Consider the following 12,208-nt stretch of genomic DNA (forward strand, 5'->3'; position numbering starts at 1 on the left):
GTCTTATTCTGACTTACTTCATTTAATATGATAATCTCCAGGTCCACCCATGTTGCTGCAAATGGCATTATGTCATTCTTTTTAAAACCGAGGTGTAGGCAGGTCAGGAATCTGTATCTACTCTTCACACACTTTACCTGAGGAAGCAAAAGGCAGAGACCCATACTGGGTTGACTGTAGGTGAGCAGAAAGCAGTGACAGATTTATGCCCTTAACAAAGAGGGTACCCTTGTGTGGGGGAATGTTTTTGAACTTCACATTCACCAAAGCCTTTTTTCAAGAGGTGAATTTCATCAACGAGGATAAATAACCTTCCATATCGCTGCTTTGAAAAGGCTTTTAAGGAAATGCATGATTTCAATTAAAATGAGAAAATTTGGGTGAGTTGCTAAGAAACAAGACCCTATCTGTGGCCATAGGAGATTGTGCCAATAACTTCTGGTTATAGATGGGTTTCCTTGGAAGCAATTCCTAGAAATTCTTAAGTATTAACACTGATCAAAAATAAAGTCATCATAATAGATGAAGATGAGGGCAGTAAAAAAGAACTGCTAGTTGAGCAAATTGGCCACCTGTAAAGGTAATATGTGCCTGTGAAACATGATACGCAAATACAATAACCTTAATATGTTCTCTGTTCTGTTTTATTCTGTTGTTGTGTTTTTCCTCAGATAAAAGTAATACACGTTCACGGAAAAATAATTCTAACGATAAGGAAGAAAATGATGTGAAAAGTAGAGCTGTCCTCCCCCCCCCCCCACTCTGAGGCTTTTTCCCCTTTTGCCCTGGGGCTCTTCCTCAGGATTAGCCACTAGCTTCTAAGGTGTCCTTTGAGATATTTTCTATGTAGGCACCGGCATGGATATCTATGTCTTTATTTCATACAAATGAAAATTGTATATCTCATTCACAGACTTGTGATTTTTTTTCTCTCATAAGATGTCTCAGAGATCTTTTCATGTCAGGACACAGAGATCTGCTTCCATCTCCTTGACACCTGCGCTCCAGTCTGGACAACACTGAAAGAAAATGTACTTAACCCATTCTTTAATATTGAGTTACAGTGTTTTATTGTTTGGCTGTCACAAACAATGTTGCAATAAACATATCTGCAGACTCAGGAACATTTAGCTTTAGGGTAAATTCCTAAAATAAAATAGTTAAGTCAAATTTCATATGCATATTTTTAATACTATTGCCAAAATTACCCTCCAAATATATGACACTAATTTATTCTCCCACCGACAGCACAAAAGGATTCTTGTTTCTGGCCCCACTCCTGTCGGTAAGCAGCACTGGGTATTATGCAACCTGAAGATCAATGTCAGTCCAACAGGAGAAAATGATATCTCACTTTTTATATTTGGCATTTCCTTTATTTTGAATGATATTATTCATCTTTTCAAATGTTTATTGTCCATTGACATTTCCCTGTATATAGATTGTCTGTTTGTGGCCTTTTCCTCACTTTTCTATTTAATTATCTTTTTCTTATTGATACCTAAGACCCTTTGCTTTCTGAGAAAATTAACCCTTTGTGCTTCCAAATACTTATTTGCCTTCTTTTCTTTGAACAAAAATATCAGTTCTTCCAGCCTCAGGGAGTTGTTCTAAGCCTCAGTTAAGATGATATATATGAAAGTGTTTTCCACAATGCAAGGTCTTAACTAAAGTATATTGGTTTTCTTGATTTTGTTCGTATTATCAAAGCAGGAGAGTCTAATAGAAAAGGCACACACTCTGAAGAATCCAGCTCAAACCCTAGCTTTGCTGAGGTAGACTGAGTGATCAATGGCCCTAATAGCCTTATGACCTTCAGTCCCCTCCCACTCTGACTCTGGCCTTGGCAGCGTGACTTGCACTGTCAATGCAGCAGTAGCAAATGAAGCAAAGACTTGAAAAAGTGCCCGCACATTTTTTGCTTCCTCTATGGCTTCTCTGCTATTGCTGTGAGATCATGCTCAGTTTAAGAAGAAAGACATGTGGAATAGAGCTGAGTTATTCTCACCCAAGTCTTCAGACGTGTGAGAGAGCCCAGCCAAGATCAGCAGAGTCATTCAGCTACCCATAAACTCATGAGCAGTAGTAAGCCACTGATGGGGCGGCGGGTGGAATTTTGTTATGCAGCAAGAGCTAACTGATATACTGTGTAATTAAACTTTGAATCTCAGTCTTCAAATTTATAAATTGGGGATCCTTATCAACTTCATAGGGATATTGTGGGAAAAAAATCTCTTTTATTCTAATAATAATGACAGCCCAGTTCTTACTAGTGGGGAAGAAACTCAACCACAGGTAGTGTTTGGGGAAGAGCTGCAAGGGCCCTTTCAGCAGTTGTTTGTGCAGCCCTATGTTATAAAGCAATTGTTACTTATACATTTACCTTTAAGATCTGCTAAAATTTCCATGTCTACCAAAGTTGCTTAAAAATACATCCTTGGGCTTCCCTGGTGGCGCAGTGGTTGAGAGTCCACCTGCCGATGCAGGGGACACGGGTTCGTGCCCCGGTCTGGGAAGATCCCACATGCCGCGGAGCAGCTAGGCCCGTGAGCCATGGCCACTGAGCCTGCGAGTCTGGAGCTGGTGCTCCACAACAGGAGAGGCCACAACAGTGAGAGGCCCGCGTGCTGCAAAAAAAAAAAAAAAAAAAAAAATCCTTAAGCAGGTGGCTTAACCTGTCTGGGTTTCCCACAGTCTCCTCCAGCTCCCCACAGCTTTCCTACCTGGCACACTCTCTCAGCTCTTGGCCATATTATGGGTTTGAAAAGGTTTGTCTTTATCTCTTTGTTCAGAGACCTGAGTTCTCCCTGCTCCCCCAACCCACCTTCTCCTTTTATCCCTCAAACTTATATCAGAGTAATAATTCTAAACTGCAGGCCTACTTTTGCAGTTGACCACTTAGCCCTCAGAGGCTTGCCCTAGCCTTAAGGAAGACATCCACTCTGCAGTGTGAGGAATCCAAGTCCCACTTATCCTGTCTGGCCTCTTCCCTCACTGCCTGTGCCAGCTTGCATGTTGTCACACAGCTCCCAAGACATGCCTCTCTGGACTTCAGACACACTGTTTCCTGTGCTCTGCATTACCCCGTCCATCACCAACTCCCCCGCTTGGGTGCCTTATCAATTTCAACCTCTTGAAGCTTTCCCTGACCCAGAATTTCTGAAGCTCAGCACTGTTGACACTTAGGGCCAGATAAGTCTTTGCTATGGGGTGCTTTTCTGCATTTCAGGATGTTTAGGAGCATTCTTCTCTGGCACCCATCCACTAAATTCCAGCATCACCCCCTCCCAACTTCTGACAACAAAAATGTCTCCAGACATTACCAAATATCTCTTGGGGACAAAATCACCCCTAGATGAAAACCAGTCTTCTAACCCCACTCTTACCCCCACCCCCCAAAGAAGATTTAATGCTCTCAGCCTTCCTGGACCTAATTCTACTCAAGCAATTATATCACTATGTGGTAAATGTTTGTTACCAGTCTGTCTTTCCCATTAAACTGTGGAATACCTGAGAACAAAAACTGCATCTTTGATCCCTTTATCCCTAAGTCTTTGATCAGTTTCTGGAACAGGGAAAGTGCTCAGTGAACATCTGTTAAAGATATAAGATAGAGGGCTTCCCTGGTAGCGCAGTGGTTAAGAATCTGCCTGCCAATGCAGGGGACAGGGGTTCGAGCCCTGGTCCGGGAAGATCCCACATGCCATGGAGCAACTAAGCCCGTGCACCACAACTACTGAGCCTGCGCTCTAGAGCCCACAAGCCACGACTACTGAGCTGGCGTGCCACATTTATTGAAGCCTGCGTGCCTGGAGCCCGTGCTCCGCAACAAGAGAAGCCACCACAATGAGGAGCCTGCGCACCACAACGAAGAGTAGCCCCTGCTCGACCGCAACTAGAGAAAGCCCATGCGCAGCAACGAAGACCCAACACAGCCAAAAGTAAAAATAAATAAAATAAATAAATTTATTTTTTTTAAAAAAGATATAAGATAGAATAGCAATGTAGAAATGAAGAATTGAGTTTCTCAAGCCTGGTTGCACATTACAGTCACCTGAGGATATTTTAAAAATACAAATTCCTAGATATAAGCCCAGACTCCTGAATCAGTATCTCAGGGAATAAAAACCCAGGAATATTTACTGTTTAAACTCTAAGGTGATTCTAATGCAGGTGGTCTACAGGAAGAGATGATCTAGAAGACAAATGGCAGTGACCAAACTTTAATATCTCTCCAGACCACCTGACAATGCTCACCTCCATCACTGAAAAAAGGTAGAGTATTCCTCTGTAGAAATCCTTCTTCCTGAAATGGTAAATGGTTGTTTTATGAGTAAAGAAGTTTTCAAAGAAGAACAGAGCTGGAGGTATAATGCTCCCTGATTTCAAACTATACTACAAACCTACAGTCATCAAAACAGTATGGTACTGGCACAAAAACAGACACATAGATCCATGGAACAGAGTAGAGAGCCCAGAAACGAACCCACACTTATATGGGCAATTAATCTACAACAAAGGAGGCAAGATTATACAATGGGGAAAAGACAGCCTCTTCAATAATTGGCATTGGGAAAACTGGACAGCTACATGCAAAAAAATCAAACTGGACTAGTCTCTCACACCATGCACAAAAATAAATTCAAAATTAATTAAAGACTTAAACATAAGACCTGAAACCATAAAACTTCTAGAAGAAAACATAGGCAGTATGCTCTTTGACAATGGCCTTAGTAATATTTTGGGGGAGATATATCTCCTCAGGCAAGGGAAGCAAAAGCAAAAATAAACAAATGGGGCTACATCAAACTAAAAAGCTTTTGCACAGTGAAGGAATCAAAAAAACCAAAAAGCTACCTACTGAATGGGAGAAGATATTTGCAAATATCACGTGATAAGGGGTTAATATGTAAAATATACAAAGAACTCATACAACTCAACATCAAAAAAACAACCTGGTTTAAAAAATGGGCAGAAGATCTGAATAGACATTTTTCCAAGGATGACATAGAGATAGCCAACAGGTACAGGAGAAGATGCTCAAAATCATTAATCATCAAGGAAATGCAAATGAAAACCACAATAAGATATCCACCTCACACCTGTCAGAATGGCTATTATCAAAAAGACAACAAATAACAAGTGTTGGCAAGAATGTGGAGAAAGGGGAACTTTTGTGCACTGTTGGTAGGAATGTAAATTGGTCCAGCCACTACGGAAAACAGTATGGAGATTCCTCGAAAAATTAAAAATAGAACTACCATACGATCCTGCAATTCCACTCCTGGATATTTATCCAAAGTAAACAAAACACCAATTAGAAAGGATTTATTCACCCTATGTTCACTGCAGCATTCTTTACAATAGCCAAGATATGGAAGTAACCTAAGTGTCCATCAATAGATGAATGGATAAAGAAGACGTGAGCTATATATATGGAATATTACTCAGCCATAAAAAAAAGAATGAAATCGTCGTTTTTGGCAACAAGATGGACTTAGAGGGTATTGTGCTAAGTGAAATAAGTCAGACAGAGAAAGAAAAATACTGTATGAATTCACTTACATGTGGAATCTAAAAAAAAGAACAAACATAACAAAACAGAAGCAGAATTATAGATACAGAGAACAAACAGCTGGTTGCCAGAGGAGAGGGATGTGGGGGCGGGAGGAAAGAAATAGGTGAGATTAAGAGGTACAAACTTCCAGTTGCAAAATAAATGAATCATGGGTATGAAATATACAGTGTGGGGAATATAGTCAATAACTATGTAATATCTTTGCATGTTGACATATTGTTCCTAGACTTACTGGGTGGTGATCATTTTGAAATGTATAAAAATATCTAATCACTATGTTGTATAACAGGAACTACCATAGTGTTGTTGTAAGTCAATCATACTTCAAAAACAAACAAACTCACAGAAAAAGAGATCAGACTTGTGGTTCCCAGAGGTGTGGGTGGGGAGAGGGGGAGTTGGATGAAGGTGGTCAAAACGTACAAACTTCCAGTTATAAGATAAATAAGTACTAGGGAAGTAATGTACAACATGATAAAGATAATAACTGCTGTATGTTATACATGAAAAATGTTAGGAAAGTAAATCCTAAGAGATCTCATCACAAGAAAAAGAATTTTTAAAAATTCTTTAATTTATATCTATATGAGATGAGGGATGTTCACTAAATTTGTGGTAATCATTTCATGATGTATATAAGTCAAATCATAATGTTGTACACCTTAAACTTATACAGTGCTGGATGTCAATTATATCTTGATAAAACTGGAAGAAAAAAATTTTTTTTTGTTTCCAGGAAGCTTCCAGAAAAGGCTTGGAAGGACTCTACATGTAGTCAGGGGGACCCTTCAGCCAGAATGGCATGTAGAATTTATAAAAATATTCCCTTCCGAGGCAGAACATTTAGTCAGCCTTGGTTTCCTATTCCCACGGCCCACCTGTGACCAGTGGAGCCCTGCCCCTCAAACCCCATGGACCACAGGTGGCTCCTTCTCAGTAGCCTTTCCTTCCAGCAGAGCTCAGAAGCATTTTGTGGTGGAGGATAGAGCATCAGCTCCCTCCTGCAGAAGTAGATGAGGGCTGGGGGTTAAAATGGTGCCGTTTGTTTAGAAAGGTATGCACCATACAAAGCAATGCTTAAAATACATTTAAGACGAAGAGAGTTGTGGCTGATGAAAAATCTCTTTGTAAGAGGGCGATGGAGGTCGGGCCTGAAAGAATGACTGATGGCCAGAAATTCATCAGGAGGCAGGGCAGTGGGGGTGGAACTAGATTAGGAGGTTGACAGGCTTGAAGAGAACATCGTCGTTCACTCTGCCCTGACAGGCCATGAGCAAATGTTAACGGAGTGGGGCGCTGTCAGCAACCTGAGCAGGCATGAGGTCCCCCCCTCTCTGCCACAGTGGGAACCAGCCATCTCTGGCACCTTTAATGGTGTTGTTACATTCTGAAAGCTAGGGCTCCGTCAGAACGCTTTTTAGTCCAGGATGTCTGTATTAGTTAGCTGGGGCTGCCGTTACAAAGTACCACAGACTGTATGTTTTCAACAACAGAAATGCGTTGTCTCACAGTTCTGGAGGCTGGAAGTCTGAGATCAACGTGTCCGCAGGGTTTGTTCCTTCTGACGGCTGTTTTCTTCTTGGTTGTAGATGGGCCACCTTCTCCCTACGGCTCTTTACATCGTTTTCCTCTGTATGGGTCTGTCTCCAAATTTCTCCTTTTTTATAAGTGAGGCATCCTAATGACCTTATTTTAATTTGATTACCTCTGAAAAGACCCTATATCAAAATAAAGTCACACTGTGAGGCACTGGGAATTAGAATTGCAACATAAGAATTTCAGGAAGGGGGACGTATAGTCAACCCATAACAATTATGTCTCCCTCTATCGACTTATCCTCACTTCTCACCTCCTGAGTGTTCCTGATTGCCCTTCTTTTTCTCCCCTCCAGACCCCTCAACTCTATCTGTGTGGTGCCTTGAGGAAGCTGGGGAATCCGCCTCATTTCAGCAGAATAACTTATTGTGGTAAATTTAGGAAGATCATGTGCTCTTGGAGAAAACAGACCTGGGTTTAAATCTTGGTTCTAAGCTGTAAGAGCTGTATGCCTAGGACAAGTTACTTAACCTCTCTGAGCCCCAGTTTCCTCATTTTATGGTAAAGAGGTACCTGGTGAGCCACATCTTTACACCATTGCCAGTTATTTCTGCATCTGGACGTGAAAACCAGGAGTCACTATGGAGCACATTTTGTTCTTGAGGAAACAATCATTAAAACAGCCTTCGTGGGTTTGCAAATGAAAAGTAGTTAACATCTACTTCCCTGGGAAGAGTGTATGGGACCTTTTGTGGCCAAAATCAGGTCCTTCACCTTACCTCAGGGTGTGGTCTCTGAGAAAAAGTGAGCATATTTTCATAGCTCCAGGAAGGATCCTCGGCATAAAAGACTAGAAACTCCATCCCTCCTTTTCAAGTATAAAGCAGGACTTCTCAAACTACCAGCAGTAAACGACTTTTTCTTTTTAGTTTCCAATCCACCACAGGTGTGTGGTTTTGCAAAACACAATCAAAATGTCTTGTTAAAATATTAAATAAAAAAGACAAAATGCAAGCCACCATTTTTTAGTATTAGATTCGACAGACATAAAACTAACTCTGTAAAGTTGCTGTACAATGTTTCTAGATGCTTACTGTCAATTTCTAAACCTATGTTTTTCAGCCAGTAACAAAAAGTCATGGACAGGTCCCTAGCAAAAGACCATACTTTGACTAATACCAGTTTAAGGTATTAAAGGGGAGTCTTCAGCCTTCATGATGGACAACCCAAGGCAACCATCCATGGGGGGCGGGGGGTGATTAGGGTTATAATATTACGAATGCAATACATAGCTTCAGACATTCAAAATAAGTGGGCTTCCCTGGTGGCGCAGTGGTTGGGGGTCCGCCTGCCGACGCGGGGGGCGCGGGTTCGGGCCCCGGTCCGGGAGGATCCCGCGTGCCGCGGAGCGGCTGGGCCCGTGAGCCATGGCCGCTGAGCCTGCGCGTCCGGAGCCTGTGCTCCGCAGCGGGAGGGGCCGCAGCAGTGAGAGGCCCGCGTACCGCAAAAAAAAAAAAAACTTTCTCATCCAGAGCAAGAAAATAGACTTGAAAGTCAAACTTCGTCAAGCGAAGAATAGAGTAGCTTAAAATTGTCTCTTTCCACCTTTAAAATATCAAGATACAGGCATGGAATATGAGATCCGTTTTGCTTTATGCCCGGTGTAAGGAGAAGGTAGTCCACCTCTCAGGTAGGTATGGACATTATTATTAATATTTAAAATCGGAGTAATAACTCATTAAAAAGTTAATAACACCTTTCATATGTTTAATGATTAACAACTCATAAAGGACTTTCACATCTGATGCACATTTATGTCTCACTTTCCCTAAAGTCATATTTTTATTCTTATTTTACAGATAAGGAAACTGAGGCAAGAACAGAATCATCTTTCCCAGACATGGAGGGAAGGTGAGGTATATTCCAAAGAGTCACAACAGGAGGACTCTTGTCCAGTTTACACCTGGGGACAGAGTAAAGGAGTAAATGGTGTAAGGGAGACCTCCCATCTTAGTCAGAAGTCATTGTTGGTTGTCACCACCTTCACCATCATCATTAATCATCATTGGCCCTATTATGTACCAGACAAATGGGACAGCAGGAAATAATGCAAGGTTCCTGCCCTCAAGAACCTTACAACCTGTATGTGATTTTAGGCAAGTAGCTGAGACTCTTTTCTTGACTACAAATTGGGATAATAAAATTGCCTACCTCTGAGTATTTCTGCAGATTTAATGATAAAATGCACATTAAGTATTTAGCACAGTGCAAGGCACATAGTAAGTGTCCCTTAACTATTTTGTACTTAGTCTTATATGAATTAGCCAAATATACACCTGTTTGCTAATTAGAATGACTAACAAGTCATTGTCTATACACATGTCTTCATGTCTTTGAAATGCTTATATTTTCATGCATATTAGAAAACATCACTAAATAAAGTAAGAATTCTATCTACTGAAAGAAAGAATAACCAGACATCGACCCAAAAGGAGGACTCTAGAGAAACAGCAAGAACATATCCCTGGAACATCTTAATAGTATGTCTTTCCACCACTTTCAGCAAGTTTAGCGCAAGCTCTGTTTTCCACTCTGTGTTTGCAGTGACAAGTTTTGCTGGAAGGAAGAGATAGCTGCTCCCTACTTGTTCCCACCGTGGATCCTGGGACAGGCTGTGGGGGAGGAATTGCTAGGGGATGATGAGAGAATTTGTGTTTCAGGGAGGAGCCAATGCAAAAGCCAAGCAGACAGACACCTCGGCTGAGATGGAAATACGCATGTGTAGCAGAAAAGCAGAAATTGTGGGAAGTTGAAGTTAGAGGAGCCACACGGACTTTCCAGGAGCCTGGACACCATGCCAGGAAGCCAGGAGGCCACTGAAGACAGCGCTGCTGGGACAGCTCCACTGGCAGCAGAGCAGAACAGGCTCTCCTGGCCAGAGCCCTTGGTCAGGAGTCCCTGTGTGAATTTTCTCCCAGCCCCTAGCCCAGGCTCCTCTCACGTTACACAGGTCCCCTTCCTTCCATTGTAGCAATCTTCGCAGCCAGGGGCATGACAACTTCCTGTAAGTAGCTAAGCCCCTCAGGTGATTCTAATGCTTTCCAGGCTTCCCACCGCTGCCCTTACAAAGAATCATTTGTAACATCTCCTTGGTATGAACTGTCAAATTGTCCTTCACGGAGGGGACAGACAACGGATCTTGGCTCTGAGCAGTCAGGGGGAAGGATGCAGCTGCTGGGTGTGTACAGAGGAGAAGAGTCTTCTCCAGTGGGCTTGATCCCATCCCTACTTCCATTCTTAAGGCAGAGAAAGTGTGACTCCCCTTGGACACATCCTCAAGTATCCCCCCTTGTTGTTTTGTTCTCCAAGGTTGCCTTGGTTTCATGGTAACATAATCCCACCTATTGAAGTCGGTTTGTCCTGCCATCAGGAGATGAAGAATTATGGAGAGCAAAGACTTCTTTCTGAGCATCAGAAAACCTGGATTCAAGGTCTGGCTCTGGGGCTAATTTGCTGTGTGTCTTTCAGCTGGTCCTATTCACTCTCTGGGCTCAAGGAGGGTTGAATAGGGGGATTCTATGGTCATCTAGTCTGGCCCTGCCACAGAATTAGACTTGGGGTGTGTGTGTGTGTGTGTGTGTGTGTGTGTGTGTGTGTGTGTGCGCGCACGCTATTGTAGTAAGAACATTTAACAAATGTTTAAGTGTACAATACTATAGGCACAATATTTGTGGTTTTGACAGTCAGCCCATCCATTCTACCTTAGAGACCAGTGGTCCTGTCAGAGCAGGGGCTAACACACATGCTGCTGCAGGTGCCCACTGGTGCCCGGCTGGAGTCCTCACAGAATCCCAACCCGCCTGGAAACAGGTCAGTGATGAGCTGCACGTGGAGCCTGAATCCGGGTGGTCCTTCTTGCACCACTAGGTGTCACTGTCCTGCCTTAAACACCCCTCCTTAAAGTCTCAGCCTGATTTATTGGAAACTCTCCCACCGTTTTTTGGTTCTTGGCATTTGGATCCAGTTTGCATCTATCTTTCTGGACACTTCCCCCCAAAGACTCAACACAACTATTTACAGGTATCTGCACACCTTACCTCCCTGCCTGCCAGATTTTTGGACTTGACCAGTGAGTGACATGGAATATGAGGGGCACATCTGCCCAAGCTAATGGGTCCAGCCCCTTTATTCATTCAATCATGAATTTAATGAGCACATGCTATGTGCCAGGTCCTGTGATGGGAGCTGAAGACTCAGAGAAGAAAGGCACCTCCTCCTCCAGAGCTCACAGTAGACATGGCAGTGTTACTATAACCTGATGAGACAATGTTGACATGAAGGACCCCATGCCATGAGCACAGGGCAGAAGGAGCCCTCAGGCCCGCCTTGCTTAGGTAGGGAAGCTTCATAAGGTTTGTCACAGCATTTAGGCTGACACTTGAAATCGGCACAGGTCTTGTGCAAACCGTTGGGATAGACTATGCCAGGCTGATGGAATGGCATCGGCAAACAGGCCAGTTCCATTAAGATGAAAGAAAGCTTTTCCTATAAGGACTAAACCATATTGAAATCAATTTGGACCCAATTACCTTGCATGGGAGGAAGACCAGGCTCCTGCCCCATTCTTTGTTTACGTACAGTCCCAACAGTCTGAATTACCCTTGAGAGCAGGGATGTGGCCTTTCATTTTTCTGACCACAGTGGAGGTGAACAGTAAATCTTAATGGATGAATGAATGAACGATTCGCTTTACCAGCTAAGTTAAGCTACTACAAAGGCCGTTAGATTTTGAAGAGTCCTTTTTCCTGCATTAGCTCATCCTCTTTCTCTGGGTGAGCGATTCTGCAGGCTGACCAGGCTCAGACCACTGGCTGTACTTTTTTACATCAAGAGTCTCTCTACTCCTTCAGGAACATTCCCTGGGGCAGGTGGCCTAAGGAACTAATAATACAATGAAAGCTTGGAAGCATGTGTGCTCACCCAAGTTGGGTCAAAAAGCAGAGAGTGACGTGTATCTGTTAATCCCATACGAACTAACACATAAACACCACTATCTATAAAATAGACAAACAACAAGGACCTCCATAGATTACA

The sequence above is a fragment of the Leucopleurus acutus genome (genome assembly GCF_964270905.1).
Source record: "Leucopleurus acutus genome assembly, chromosome: 8".
Lineage (NCBI taxonomy): Eukaryota > Metazoa > Chordata > Mammalia > Artiodactyla > Delphinidae > Leucopleurus > Leucopleurus acutus.